This window comes from Lissotriton helveticus, chromosome 12, assembly GCF_964261635.1.
Source record: "Lissotriton helveticus chromosome 12, aLisHel1.1, whole genome shotgun sequence".
NCBI classification, from domain to species: domain Eukaryota; kingdom Metazoa; phylum Chordata; class Amphibia; order Caudata; family Salamandridae; genus Lissotriton; species Lissotriton helveticus.
In genome coordinates this window covers 593947839-593964503 of record NC_136073.1, presented here as the reverse complement: position 1 = coordinate 593964503, position 16665 = coordinate 593947839, and positions in this window count along the sequence as shown.

Below are 16665 nucleotides of genomic sequence, written 5' to 3'. Positions count from 1 at the left end.
CTGCTGAGGGCCGCTCACAGGCCGCAGGCAGGTTGTGTCTGATCCACCTCCCCAGGGGCAGGCTGATTCATCTCAGGAATTATGCAGTCTGGTAAGGAGGTGGTGGCTTGCAGCAAACCCTGCTCATTTCAGATTATGGACAGATATTTAGAGCGTAGAAGGTCGCGGGTTGCCGAGCCTCTCCAGCTCGCAGCCATCTTCCATCTTGAATGGACCTTTGAAGGCAGCTATGGTAAGTAAAAGTAGTTTAAAATGTGTGTTGTGTACGTTCTTGCAGGTGAGTGTGTTTATGTGAGAGAGAGAGTGTGTGTATGTTTAAGCATTAGTTGGCGAGTGAAAGTGAGTGAGCATCATTGACAGGCAGTGAGTGCAATTGTGTGAGATTGAGGCCCAGATTTATCATTCTTTGACGCAAGGTAACACTGCACCAAAGTTGCTGCACTGCCTTGCATCAAAAAGAGAGACAAAAATGCATCATATCTATTAAGGTATGGTGCCTTATTTCTCTCCCTGTGCTCTGGTGAATTTTTGATAAGGTGCGCTAACGCACACACATTTGCACAATAAAGGTTTGTGCATTCTCTGATGAATAGATTTTGTACTGGTAAGGATTACTAGCAGTACTGTTGTGTAGTTCCTGTATATTCCTATACAGAATCTGCGCGTTCGGATACTATAAACTGTTGGTTTGGTGGCAGACTGGTTCCGAGCACCCCCACAGAGAATGTTAACCTGTTTGCATTAGCTAGCTCACAGTGCCATTAGTCTCTCCTCTCATCAGGGAGAGAATAGTTTCTGGCAGCCTTAGAACATGACAACCCTTATCCCTCAGAATCGTGGAAACAATGTACTATCTTTCGCTCAGTCACTCGTGCTCACTTATTCGGTCTCAGAGAGTTACACGGAATAAACTGTCGGGCGTGTTACAATAAGATTTTATTGCACAGTTGTTCTTTTAGTATAAAATAGATGTGCTGCAGCAACCGTTAGACAGTAGCAGATATATATGATTAGCAGTACAGTGAATATAAAAGGATAGTACAGTTCTACCATCTTGCAATAATCATGAATACATACATGAATATAAAATGCATGATGAAAAGAAAGCTTGTACTCCTACGATGTACCTAAGTGTACCTAGCATGTGAGTAGGTGTGGAGCCAAGAATCCCTCTAAGATTTAGTCTAACCCCATTACCTGAAGTGAGAGAGTGTGGGATCCCGTCCTGGTCATGAGTTGGACACCCCGCAAGGGATGTGTTAGACCACTGTCCGCTGGAGCATCTTCATGCATGCATGCAGGAGCCTCAGAGTCTCTGGTCAGTGCGTCGGCCTGGAGTCTCGGTTCTCTCTCTCTAACCCTAGTAAGATGTGCTGTATTTATACAGAAAGTATCTAGGGTTCCTTTGTCCCTTGTTTCTTGTATTAGCCATTGTTGGATTTGAGATGAGGTATGGGATGAACCTTGTACGTAGATATTATGCAGGTGGTGTAGCCCCTGCCTGGTTTCCAAGAACCCTTATGAATAATCATTCATACTGTGTGAGTCTATTGAAGTTATAGGACACTATTGTTCAGGGGAAACCCTCCTTCTGCGCCCAGGACTAGAACTAGGTAAAGGTTCAATCCTAAAATGCTTGTTACTGTGTAGTGTAGGGGAGGTAATGTAGGTGAAGGGGTATAATATTACCCGAGCCTGTATTAGGGTGTCTATATGGAACATAACACCCACTCCTCTTCTGAATAGGCAACAGTATTAAAATGCTAGCGAACTACTCTTTATACTAGGTAGCGGCGCATAGAATTATCCGTGAGCCATGTAAAACATTTTTAAAACATTAAAATCTTCTAAAAATAGTCCAAGAGGGGATTTTTTTTTCTGGAAAAGTCCTAGGTGAGTTTGTTTATATAAGTTGAACCAATAAAAGCGTCAGAAGACCATGCTTTTCTTAGCAAAAGTGTCAATTTTAGGAAATGTTCCAAATTTAGTTAATTTTTTAAATGAAAAGGAAAAATCTGAATTCTTTCCCAGCACACGATGAGCCAATTATAGATTAAGTGTCCTGGCTGGGAAACGCAACATCGTCGTTGCCTGCTACTGCAGAGGACGGTCCCTGTAACACCTCGCAGAGTACGTCAATGAAGCACAGATGATACTCATAACTGCTAATAGCTGGTGCAGAGGCAGCTGGTACTGTAGTCGATACCTGGGTGCTAGTGGAAGAGCTGATGCTTAACCCAGTTGTAGCAAAAGGCACCTGCGGGTTCTCGAGGAATGCAGCCATCAATATAGGAATACGCTGGGGACATTGCTGAGCATAGGAACCAAGAGGCGCTCAGGTCCCGTAGGCGAGGTGTGCCCAGGTGTACCATGCGCTCACTTTATTTGAGCTCCAGGAGTGCTTTTGCCATCTCGTTGGAAATTGGGCCGTTCATTATGTAGCAGAAAAATAAAAATCAGGATTCAATCAATCAATCAATCAACCATTCATTTGTAAAGCGCACTACATACCTGCGAGGGTCTCAAGGCGCGGGGGGGCGCTACTGATCGAACAGCCAGGTCTTGAGTATCCTCCTGAAGGTCAGCAGGTCTTGGGTCTGTCGTAGGCTCAGTGGGAGGGTGTTCCATGTCTTGGCAGCGAGGTGGCAGAAGGATCTCCCGCCGCTGGTTGTTCTTCGGATGCCCAAGACGGTGGCGAGTGAGAGGTCGGTGTAGCACAGCTGGCGGTTGGGGATGTAAAAGGAGAGCCGTCTGTTGAGGTAGGCTGGGCCGGTCTTGTGGAGTGCCTTGTGTGCATGGGTGAGGAGCTTGAAGGATATCCTCTTGTTAGCGGGGGGCCAGTGCAGGTTTCTCAGGTGGGGGGTGATGTGGCCGTGGCGTGGTACATCGAGGATCAGTCGTGCCGAGGTGTTTTGGATGTGTTGTTGTCTTTTGATGAGCTTGGTCGGGGCTCCCGCGTAGAGGGCGTTTCTGTAGTCGAGTCTGCTGCTAACAAGGGCCTGGGTGATTGTCTTTCTTCTATCTGTCGGGATCCATCTGTAGATCTTGCGGAACATGCGGAGGGTGTTGAAGCAGGATTCCTGCTATTGAGAGCAGAATCAGCGGAAGACCTCCAAAAATGCTTCCCAATACAGAGTGTATAAAATTTGGAATAACTCCAAGGACTGTGTGAAAGGTGCTTAGAAATCCTGACCCTATGGTCTTAAATAGGTGTACAATACCACTCGTATCAGACATATTAAAGAAACGACCCACCATTTCTGCGAAATGAAAGGGGCAGTTTGTACGTATAAGTGCCTGTATCTCAGTCGAGGTCCTTGCGATTTGAAGATCAAAGGTCTCTTGGGCGGATGTTAAGGGTCCAGTTTGCTGTAAAAGCATGGCTTTCAGTCTGCTCAAAGTATCAAACTGTATAAAGGAAACATTCAATGAAGGCCATAACGGTGCCTCCCTGACTGTATCCATTGGGGGAAACAATTCTTGCATACAGCAAGTAACCCTAGAGTTCACAGTGACCAGATAGGCAATGCCCAGAAGTATCCCTCAGCAACCTTGATCGTTCAGCATCAAGTAACTCCCATTCGAGAGCAGCTTGAATACCAGAATAATCACGGCTGCTGGAGTCCCTTTCATGTGACAGGACAAGTTCACTACTGAACCATTACAAGCTCCGTGCAATGAAATATCCTTGCACATGAGAGAACCTCTGAAAGCATTCTTGTAGTTTGTACCGCTTAAAAATTCTTCTCAATCCCCACTCCGGCATCAAAATCTGTGTGGTAATTCCCAAGATTCCTTAATGTATTCTTCACCCATTTTTGTATATATGCCTGCCAGCTTTTCCTCAAAGCAATATTGAAATTGAAAAGTAGTAACCAGTAGAGTTATGTGGCCATGGATTAGCCATTCCGTTGATGGTGATTCTGCTACTGTAAATGGTAATCTATCCAGTTTTTCAATACGCGGCATTGTATACTTTGCTACCCTTTGTGCCATTTCTACCTGTTTATCTGTTAGATTGTATTCAGAAAACAGAGACGTACTGTTGAATAACCCCCAATGCACATAGTCTGCACACAAAGATTGCAGCGTCCAGCTTAATAACATAATAGAACGTAACTGAGATTGCCTGTGTTGTAATATGGCCAAATCTTGTTCCAGTATGTCTATCGCAGAAGATACAATGTTGCCTAAAGAATACATCCTGGAGGTTAACCCATTGTACACTACAGCTAACGCCTTTTCTAAGTCAATACGGTCTATTTCCCTTATTCTCTCTGCGGCCTCTTGTTGGGATATTTTTCAAATTTCATTTTAGGCAGCATAAATACTAGCATATATGAAACGTTTCTGACGGTGTTTCCTGGGACCTAGTAAAAAATCCCTAAGATCCATGTTTTGTGTGAGTAAGGATAAGTGTTATTTCACTTCTCTGAGTGTTGAGGGTTCTAGCCAATCAAGACACACCTTCCCAACACTGTAGGGTGTCACTACCCCTGGGTGTTCTCTTTGTACATAGTGTGGGTCTGGCCAATGGATACTCAACCCTTTGCTGATGTCCCAGAATCTTTTCTGAAATCTGTTTGTGTCTAAGGGCCAAACCAACCATTCTTTCCAATTAGGGTCTGATCTATGGTACTGTAAAATGTCATCTACTGTTGCCCCTTCCTGCGAAATTAAATTTTTCCACTCCTCCATCTGTGATGGTGTTGGAAACGGAGGTGTGTTAAGGTCCTTCTTCTTGGCTCGTCCGTGACAGGATGTCTGTTGCACGGTGTCATTTAGAAATATCATCTGCTGTGGAATGAAGCATGCTCTAAATAGTGCTTCTGTTCTCTGGACTTGCCAGTCCCTAGCACCCCAGACTGATTTTAAGTCTATTGTGTCCTTCCATAGGTCGAACCTCTGTTCAGACTATTGGGCAATAAAGGAAGCAGAGTAAATCTGTTTGGTGTTTGTCAACATCATTTTCAGTGCCAATGTCGGTGTAACTTTATAATAAAATGACGTCGGGTCAGAAGTGTTAAACCCTGAAAAATATGAATATTTCTGTGCAAATGTTTGTGAACTTCTTTTTGGTGGTGTAGGGCAATGTTCCCACTGAGGGTACTCAAAAACATTTCTAGGTATTATAGATTTGTGCAAGAAATGATGACCATAATGTTGGTAACAGTACAAAGCATCATAGTCTGAAGTATCTTCTAGCATTTCAGTGTTCGGAAATGCGGCAGTTTTCTCTAAATCAGATAACATATTATTAACAGTTTCAGAGTCCCAATCATCAGAAAATGTACTGGAGGTAATGATATCACTTAATGAAATTTTAAATACATGAGAAATTTTTAAAAGTAAGTTCGGTCAGGCCGAATATATCGAAATCAACCTTGTCCCAAACTATACGGTCCGGTATAGGAGCTGCTGTAATATTCACTGATGACAAGTCTCCTTGTTATGATGTGACAACTGATGAGGCTTCAGAATGAAAAATAACTTTTTTGGTTGTAGAGCTTTATTGAAGGTATCATCCATTAATAAGCATGCTAAAAGTTATAACTAAGCCTAGCTAGAAAAGAAAGAACAGTATCCCAGTAATTACCCAGAGTTCTACCCAAGGCAATACTAGGTACGTCTTTTTGAGAAAGTTCAGAAAGTTCTTGACTTGTTGCTTGCGTGTTTGTTGGGCTGGCGTCGTTTCTGGTTCATTTGGATTCAAGGAAAATGTATCAAAGTTCATGAAATAGCCAGAAGCAGTTCGATCAATTGTTAGAATAGCATCAGGATTTATTGAAATTGCATTTTGCTCTCACCGAGGCTTGTTGACTTAGATGTCTGTGTTAGGTCTAATTGCAACTTGGTTGTTATTTTGAGTTTTGATTTTGAAGTTGAACTTCGGGTTAAAGGGGAACGAGTTCCATAGCATAGTTGCATAGTCCTTCATTCCAGTTTGAGAAAGGTCTATAGTCAAGTGAAATAACAGAAAATGTAGAACACTATATATGGATACCACCATTACAATTAATGGTAGTAATTTGTCATGAGTTAGAGAACTCACCACCCAAAGGCACAATATTGGATTATGTATTTTATTTATTCAAAAAAACATATATATTTATTTTCTTTTTTTCCTCATGGAGGTATTTCATCCTTATGTGATAATAGTAGTATATACATATACACTCATTTTTTGCTTATTTTATCAATTCTTTTTTCATATGACCAATTTATAGTTCATGAGCATTTAAAATCATTTACAGACACACATTAAACATGGAACATAACAGGTGGTATAGGCAATACGGCAAGGTAGTTCACAACGCGCGTTTCGGCCAGTTAGCCTTCCTCAGGTGGCCGTGTATTGCACTAGTGTAGACTGGAATATCCCATGGTGATCCATGCCACACTTAGGTGATCTATTATTGATAATATCGTAAAAGATTAATTTTCGTGTGGCGTGTTAATATTACTATTGTTATCATACGGCGACTTGATATGGCAATTTCTACGTTTTTAAGCTCGACTCGGGTCCTGAAGATATGGATAAAAATATCTTCCGGGTATGTTGAAAAGGTTTAATTCAATTTACGAGACGTTCGGGAAGTGGCAGCTCCTGCATTCTAGTCCTGAAAGTATATTTGTACAGACGCCGAGAGTCAGGATTGCATGGTTTTCTAATCTCTCCTTGTTCGTAACGTGAGACACTGGTTTCCGGGTATGACTCTCGATTTTATTTTTTCACCATGACGGATTTTCAGATGGTGGCTGGCTGGATTCAAAAAGTCCTTCATTCCATACAGGGGGTCTTCAAATGTGATGAGTCTCTCTGTTTGAACTTCTTGGATTGTAGCGAGAGGAGGGCGTCTGCTACTTTGAAGTCCATGTGGCTTACTGCTTAGTATCGGCCACATAGTGTGGTTTAATTAAGTTGATTGAGGCAAATCTTTTCTCCTTTTGTCCGGGACAAAGGTGGCAAAAGTACAGTTCTTGTTCCTAGAATTGCTAGGACAGGTACAGGCTTTCTGTATGATGGTCCAAATTCTTTTTTGTCCGCTATTTTCTCTCTGACCAGATCCCCGATTTTTGGGGTCCAGACAGGTCTTGCCCTGATGGCCTTGACTTCCCCAGTGGTGGTATGTTTCATGTGGACATTACTTTGTTGTGTCCTGGATTCATTTTGATCCAGTAACACAGCCAAACGATCATGGATATCAAATGGTTTCCCATCCGCCACTGCACCTTAACTATCAAGATCAGGTACGCACATTCACATCCCAAATAGGACCTCGTAAGGAGTGACACCCCCTAGTGAACTTCTTGGCTGGTTGTTGAGGGCTCTCTGTACCCCATATAGATGATTAACCCACCTACCACCCTTGCCTAATACCCTAGCTGTTAAAGATTGCTTTAGGTCCCAGTTTTTCCTCTTCACAACTGAATTTTCCTCAGGATGGTACGGAGAGGAGTACCGCAATGCCACGCCTATACTTTTCATGGCCTCTTTGTAAGCCCGAGAGCTAAATGTCGGGCCAAGGTCAGAATGTAACGTGCCAACTACGTATGTCCCTAGAAAGACTCACAAATCTTTGATAACAGTTTGAGCGTCAGCCGAGCGCTAAGGCCAAACCCATAGGAATCTTGAGCATGAATCCACTGCCACCAAGATATACTTGCAAATCCCATCAGATTATAAGGGGCCGCAGTGGTCCAGATACACACAAGCGAGAGGTTTGTCTGATTTTAATAACAGGGTCTGTGCCAGGCGTGTTATGGTGGAGCCTTTTATCTGCTGGCAGATGTAACATTTCAAGACCTAGTCTTTAGTTTGTTTTGTTAGACCTGGCCACCAATAGAGTTGTTTCAATAATGAAATAGTTGCTGTAACGCCTGTGTGCGCAGAGCCCATACCCTTGTGTGCTGCAACAATCAAACCTTGTCTACTATCCATATTTGGTATTACTCTATCCCCCACTCTAGGAATCTGAGCATATGGAATGTTGTTTGCATCTAACTTGTAGGAATACTTCAATGGTAATTTCTTTGGTCTCGCTGAGCTGCCCTTGCGTGAAGCAATTACAGCAATCATAATATCAGTCTATCCTCATTTTTGAATGAGTGATTGCAGCTATGGAAGCTGTGCGTACAGCACCCCTTCGTGGCTTCATCAGCCAATGAATTCCTTTCAACCTGAAAGTCATCATGTTGATGACTCAGTGTATGACTCATGTGAGCCCTTGGTAGTTCACTTTTAAAGTCAACTACCTGTTCCCATAGCATTTTATGCTTAATTGTGCCCCCTTTCGCATTTTTGAACCCGTTTTGTTCCCAATGATGTAAATATTCATTGTATGATTGCTCACAGTAAAAGGAATCACACACTATCAGCGTGGGGAATTCGTGATCCGTATTCCCCAGTGCCAGTATTTATGCTTTTAACTCTGCCAACGGTGCCGTGCAGTCTCCTAGAGATTGCTTCTTGGTGCAACTTGGATGGAACTTCCCATCCCGCATGCAAACTTTATTGATAGCACATGCTGCGCTGTATTGTTGCTTACTCCCTATGGCCAGTTGAGCGGCTCCCTCAGTGTAAATTATGTATGCATACTGATCGAGAGGCAAGATTTCATTTGGTAGAGGATATTCTTGTTCGTATTGCAGAAATGCTTGTGTTTTTGACTTGGATCAAATCTGTATTCAACGTCTGTTGCAGTAAGAGAATTAGCCCATTGTATCCATCTTGGATGTAAGGCTTTTACATTTGGAATGCTAGCCTTTGTAACAGCTTCTAAAGCTGGTACCAGGGTTACGACAATTATGCGTTTCCCCTGAGCCAGTGCTCTTTCTCTTGCTACAGCGGTCTGAACTGCTGTCAGGATGTTCTCTGCTGAAGTGAAACACTTTCTGCGTTTGTGTACAGGTGTGATTTGTAAGCGATTGGTACTGTTTTGCCTTCATTGAAGTAAGTGTACCTGCATTGATCCGCTATTACATGGATCACTAAGTTGCGTACGTTTACTCGCGTCTGTAAGTGTTTTGATGCTATCATGACTTCTTGAAGTAAACGTAGGATATTTGTGTACTCCTGTGTCCATTGTCTAACTGAAAAGTCAGGTTTTATTAAGTCGTAGAAAGGTTTTACTCTTTCTGCGTAATCCAAAATGTATGTTCTGCCGAAATGTAGGAATTCCAGTATTGATTGTAGATTTTTTTAATGATATTGGAGGTTGGAGCAGCGCACACTTTTCTAAAAAGTTAGCTGCCAGACTTTTTCATTCACTTGAAAGCTCATATCCTAGACACAGGACATTGAGGTGGGCAATTTTTGATTTTTTCAAATCAAATTTGTAGCCCTCAGAGGCGAATCCCATAATTAGAGTGTTTACCCTGGTCAAGTGCCTTTCTAATTCATCATCCGACAATGCTTCTTCATCAAAATTTTGCTAAAAATACGCCTGGGCTGTTATACCCCTGGGGGAGACATCAAAATTGTCTCTGGGACCCTAACACTGAGTATGCGGTCAAATTCCTGCTTTCAGGCACTATATTTTGGCAGAAAAATCAATTTGAGATATCAAGTGTTGTTTTGTATTTTTTCCGCACAATGTTATTCATTAATGCGTCACGGTGTGCATTTTGGACAAAGAATGTCTTTGTGCATGTGTTTAAATGTCTGTAATCTAAAACTAGACTAAATGAGTTCTCCATTTTTGATATGGGAAACAAAGGATTGTTCATTGGTGAGGTGCATGTTTAAATGACCCCTTGATATTCAAGTTGATCTAAGATCTCCCTGACCTGTTTTTAGGTCTCGCGACCTATCAATGCGCGCAAGCGCATTGAGCGGAGCGAGAATTCATGTCCTCAAAATCCTCGTCAAACCAAGGGCTTCTTGCTGCGGTTTTGTTTGAGTTCATGTGAATCACGTGACCAAACAAGCACGCGCATCAGCCTCCCTCCCTCACGGCCGCACAGCACATCAAAGACTTCGCCCAGCGTGCGCTCTGCGGCTTCTCCTCCCCCCTAATTATTCATGCCTCTCCCCGTCGGCTCCAGAACATCTTGGAAGCTCCCGGGGACTCTGTACGGCGTCAGCAGTCTCGGATTCAGATCGCCGTTCTTTGATTGTGGCCAAGTTGTTGTAATATGAAGATCGTAAATTCAACTACTCTCTGCATGCAGTACAGCACACACAAGTTGTACCGCAAACGTTATATTGCTCAGCCCCCTTATTGTAGTGAGCACACACAAGTTGTACCTCAAACGTTATATTGCTCAGCCCCCTTATTGTAGTGAAGCTCCAGTTGCAAAGCAGACATTACAGAAAATCACCCATTTTGTACGGCACTTTCATAACCACAGTACTCGCTAAGCACAGCACTCATGTACAGTACAGCCCCCACATATAGTACAGCACCATTTCACAACGTTAAGTGTCTTCTTTTATTATACAGTGTCTGCTTGTTGACAAGCACCTATCATACAATACCGCCTGCATATTAAACAGCTCTCCACCTCCATATTGCACAACACTCCCATACAATACATCACCACTCAGTACCCTTAAACTGAACAAAACCCATAGAATGTACTGCACACAAGTGACCACACTGTACCTCAGCGCTGTACACCACCTCCATTATGCACTGCAAACTTCACCACTATGCAGCAACCCCATATTTTCAAGGATCAATTTTGTGGCACGCATGCAATACCACAGAGCACGCCAAATATTTTACTGTTTTACATTGTATGTCATTATTCACACAGCAGAGGGCACCTTTCGTAAACCCCTAAAATCCACTTTCAACATCAAAACACTTAGGAAGGTAATGAGTGTCCCTTCAACAGACTTCCTTTCCTTAGGTTTCATATTAGTTTTAGTTTCCCAAACTAGGGGCCACCCCCAGCAGCAAGAATTCCAGTGATACAACTCTGTGCGCCTTTGTCTGAGAGGATGCAGGAGTGTGTCTGGAAGCAGTTAGTTGTCAAAAGTAGTTTATTTCACTTAAAAGCGCCAAAGGGCTTCGCCCAGCGTGCGCTCTGCGGCTTCTCCTCCCCCCTAATTATTCATGGCTGGCCATACGCCTCTCGCGCGCATATGGCTCGTGTTGTTTCAGCACAGCATGCACCTCTCCCCGTCGGCTCCAGAACATCTTGGAAGCTCCCGGGGACTCTGCACGGCGTCAGCAGTCTCGGATTCGGATCGCCGTTCTTTGATTGTGGCCAAGTTGTTGTAATATGAAGCTCGTAAATTCAACTACTCTCTGCATGCAGTACAGCACACACAAGTTGTACCGCAAACGTTATATTGCTCAGCCCCCTTATTGTAGTGAAGCTCCAGTTGCAAAGCAGACATTACAGAGAATCACCCATTTTGTACGGCACTTTCATAACCACAGTACTCGCTAAGCACAGCACTCATGTACAGTACAGCCCCCACATATAGTACAGCACCATTTCACAACGTTAAGTGTCTTCTTTTATTATACAGTGTCTGCTTGTTGACAAGCACCTATTTTAAATGCACGGAAAATGCTATTACTTTGTAGTCGTCAAGATAAATAAAAATGTCATCTTTGCCTATATTTTACAAAGAGAACAGACCCAGGAAACTCTGTCAAAAGCCGTAAAATACATCACCAAGAAAAGATGTAAATTAAAACATTGGACCCAGGAAACTCTGTCAAAAGCCGTAAAAACATCACCAAGAAAAGATGTAAATTAAAACATTAGCTTTACTTAAAATACTGTTGGACAGGCCCCTTGCCCCTATGCGTCTTAGTGTCACTGCGCCTGCAGCACCACTAATGCATACATGTAAATCGTCAGTGTGAACTATGCCCATGCTGTTAATAGGATCTCTGCTAATATTACAAGGAACAATTTAATAACAGCCCCAGCAACACTAACAATACATATTAAGTCCAGTAAACTCAGCTGTCAAACCGCAAGTATTAAATCGTAATTAAAGCACTAGTCCGGGCCATTACTACAGTTTCTGTGTTAAATATTAAGGGACACCACCACACCACTCAGGGACACCATCACACCACTCAGCAACACCACCACACCACTCAGGGACATCACCACACCACTCAGGGACACCACTACATCACTCAGGGACACCACCACATCATCACTCAGGGACACCACCACATCATCACTCAGGGATACCCCCACACTACTCAGGGACACCACCACACCACTCAGGGACACCACCACACCACTCATGGACACCACCACACCACTCAGGGACACCACCACACTACTCAGGGACACCACCACACCACTCAGGGACACCACCACACCACTCAGGGACACCACCACAGCCCTCATGGACACCAACACGGCACTCAGGGACACCACCACAGCCCTTAGGGAAACCAACACAGCACTCAGGGACACCACCACATCACTGATGTACACCACAAAATCAATCAGGGACACCACCACATCATCACTCAGGGATACCACCACACTACTCAGGGACACCACCACACCACTCAGGGACACCACCACACCACTCATGGACACCACCACACCACTCAGGGACACCACCACACTACTCAGGGACACCACCACACCACTCAGGGACACCACCACACCACTCAGGGACACCACCACAGCCCTCATGGACACCAACACGGCACTCAGGGACACCACCACAGCCCTTAGGGAAACCAACACAGCACTCAGGGACACCACCACATCACTGATGTACACCAAAAAATCAATCAGGGACACCACCACATCACTCAGGGACACCACCACACCACCACACCACTCAGGGACACCACCACACCACTCAGGGACACCACCACACCACTCAGGGACACCACCACACCACTCAGGGACACCAACACACCACTCAGGGACACCACCACATCACTCTGGGACACCACCACATCACTCACGGACACCACCACATCACTCTGGGACACCACCACATCACTCTGGGACACCACCACGTCACTCTGGGACTCCACCACATCACTCTAATACACCACCACATCACTCAGCACCATAACAGCATCACTTAGCACCACAGCAGCACTGTCCTTGCTGGCTAACAACAAGCATTCCCATAGTCAATAGGACTCGCATTAGGAAAGTGTAAGCTATTGGATTTGTAAATAACAATGCTATCAATTTATATATTTTCAATGCCAACACATATTAAAAAAATAATTGTCATTTACAATACCAATAGCTCACACTTTCCTAATGCGAGACCTATTGGAAACGCCAGTGCTTGTTTAGCTTCTTGCTTTATTGGATATTACCTTTGTGCATTTGATGAAACTTTCAACGGGATCACATGGTGGGTTGAATTCTCATCTCATCCGGCATACATTTTTTTTTTAAACATGTTTTTATTTAAAACAGTTGCATAATACAACATTTGCATCTATGACAGTAAGCATACAATCACACTACAGTAGATCAATAGAAATTGCGTCATCAACTATGTCACATTAGAGCTTGTGCAGTGGAACATAAAAGAATTAGGCATTGCATTCGGAATTAAGTTAACAATTATCTCCCCTGATTTACGTCGATTTAGCCTGTATCCTGAGTGTATCACCTCTCTAAATCCGTCATAATTTTTGTATAATGCTGGAGCTAGGGCAACTGCCCACTCCCGTGCATATGTGTGTTTAATATGTATGGGAACGAGGTTGGAGAGTGCTGGAAAAATTACATCTTCTCCTCTAGGGCATTCCATAATGAATGCTGGCAGCCAATCTTGTTCAGCTAATAGGATGTCATACCCAGATGACAGGTTCTCCCAAAAGAGACCTTTAACTTTCCTGGACTTGTACCCCTCCATTTGGAGTGTTATTTCATGTAACTTATGCATGACGCTCACCCTCGTATCTGGTGTTTCCACCGTGATGTAAGCATTCAAGTCTGTTATCACCAGAAATTATATCAGGTTCTGGCGATCTATTGTTACCTCTGCCTAGCATCGTCTGAGCCTATTTCCCATTCAGAAGTTATGTCCTCAGAATTCTGGGTATGTCTGATCTTCAGGCCTGCAACTTTCTTCTTTTTAAACTGAGGTTTTGATTTTGGTTTTCTTCTCTTTTTTGGAAGTATAGTCTTGAGCGTGCTGCTTGTCTCTGGACTTTGGACCCTATTCTTTGTGTTCTGACCGTCCTTCTCTCTCTGACTTTTTCATCGAGCCCAGTAAGGAACAAGAGGAACGTGTATCAGTAGCCTGATACCTGTCAGGTTTCCTAATATTACCCCTATTCCTGAGGTTGTACCACCTTTCGGAAGGCTCCTGTGGAGGAGATCCACCTCTGGATTGAGATCTCTTTTCTCTGTTATTTAGTTATTTATTATTATTATCCCACTTCTTTTTAGGAGAAGCAGGTGTCTGCTTGGAATGTCCTTTTCAGGACTGCCCACTAATTGTGGATTTAGAGCTTTCCCACCCAAACTGTCTCTTCCCAATTCTGCATATGCAGTTTCTATAATTTTGGATAATTCATATTCCTGTTGTAAAGGACCGAGGATGCTCCCTCTCCTTTAATATTTACTAATACTATTGCTGATACCTGGGCGTAATTGCCTAGTAAGTTCATCCCTAAATTCAGAGCAGGTTCTGCCCCGTACTCATTTAGTATTTGTCTTAATACAGCTGGTATTACAGCTAAGGATAGAATACCATGAGTTCTGGTATAGATGGCTACGAAGATTGTATCCCAAGAGGCACAGTCCTCTAATTGTGGTGTAATCCCCATGGGCAGGCTTATTGTCAGCATTCTGTATTTTTCATACTAGCTAGTATTCAGGAATATTGCTTCTAACTGTGTTATTTTCTGAGCTATCCAGAATGATAAATGTTCGCGTTTTGTGGGCCTTTTGCCCATTACTGCGTGTAATGTTCGTGGAGTAATTTTAGTTGCTGTACTTTATGTAGGCGCTGTATTAGTTGTAGCTACTGCTAGTTAGACTGTAAGTGTCCTCATGACCAAAAGAGTCATGTTTCTGTAAAGGTTTATCAACTCTTTGAGTTGTTTGAGTAATTCATCTTGTGGCATTGTGACAATGTCAGGATGTGGTGTGTAGGCTGCTAATATTGGTCATGTTGCTCCTGGTCTTCCTAACGGACAAGCCTTACTCTTCTTCTTGTATGGGGGAGGGTGCCTTTAAACCAGTATTCATGTTCCTGGTATGTTAGTGGAACTTCAATGTCCTCTTACGGAATGTATTCCACTAGTATGTCATCATGTATGTAATACTGAAACATTTTTGTTTTTGCATTTGCTGCTGGCAATGTAACCCATGAATATAATAACTCTGTTTGGAAATCTTTGTGCGCCTATATCACGAATACTACTATGCCACCTCTGGCTGTTAAACCGGGTTTAAGTAGTTTAAGGGTGAGTGCATGTCTAATATTTGGATGAAACTTTATTCCATTAGGATCTTCCTACTCGTCTGAGTGGGGAAGTGCTTGTGTCAGCAGGTCTAACTCTCCTTCTTGGTTAGTCATTGTGTTTAGAACACAAAGTAACTTTCCAAGGAAACTAAGATAAAGTTTTTACACAATTTAGGAACAACTTGTCCTTCAAGCTTGATTATTCAGTAGCTAATAAATAGTATATTTCGCCTACTCTGCTGTGGCGAGTTTGTGCCCACCCACTCCAGATGTCTCTGGCGTTTTGTGAGTAGGGGTCTCTGAGAATAGCACGACTGAACTACTCAGATTCTACTGTTAAATAAGTACCCAACCAACGCTGGTGGCGCCATGTGTGTAGTTCCAATATATTCCTATACCGAATCTGCGAGTTCGGATAACATAAATTTTGGGTTTGGTGGCAGACTGGTTCCGAGCACGCCCACCGAGAATGTTAACCTGTTTGCATTAGCTAGCTCACAGTGCCACTAGAATCTCCTCTTATCCAGGAGAGAATAGGTTCTGGCAACCTTAGAACATGACAATTCTGATCCCTCAGAATCGTGGAAACAATGTACTACCTTTCGCTCAGTCACTCATGCTCACTTATTCGGTCTCAGAGAGTTACACAGAAGAAACAGTCGGGCGTGCTACAATAATTTATTGCACAGTTGCTGTTCTAGTGTAAAATAGATGTGCTGCAACAACCGTTAGAAAGTAGCAGATATATATGATTAGCTGTCCAGTGAATATAAAAGGATAGTACAATTCTACCATCTTGCAATAATCATCAATATATACATGAATATAAAATGCATGATAAAAAGAAAGCACATACTCCTACGATGCCTGTCTAGATGTACCTAAGTGTACCTAGCATGTGAGTAGGTGTGGAGCCAAGAATCCCTCTAGGATTTAATCTAACCCCATTACCTGAAGTGAGAGAGTGTGGAACCCCGTCCTGGTCTCGAGTTAGACACCCCGCAAGGGATGTGTTATACCACTGTCAGCTGGAGCATCTGCATGCAGTAGCCTCAGAGTCTCTGGTCAGTGTGTTGGCCTGGAAGTCTTGGTTCCCTCTCTCTAACCCTAGTAAGATGTGCTGTAGTTATACAGAAAGTATCTAGGGATCCTTTGTCCCTTGTTTCTTGTATTAACCATTGTTGGATTTGAGGATGACGTATGGGATGAACCGTGCACGTAGATATTATGCAGGTGGTGTAGCCCCTGCCTGGTTTCCAACAACCCTTATGAATATTTAT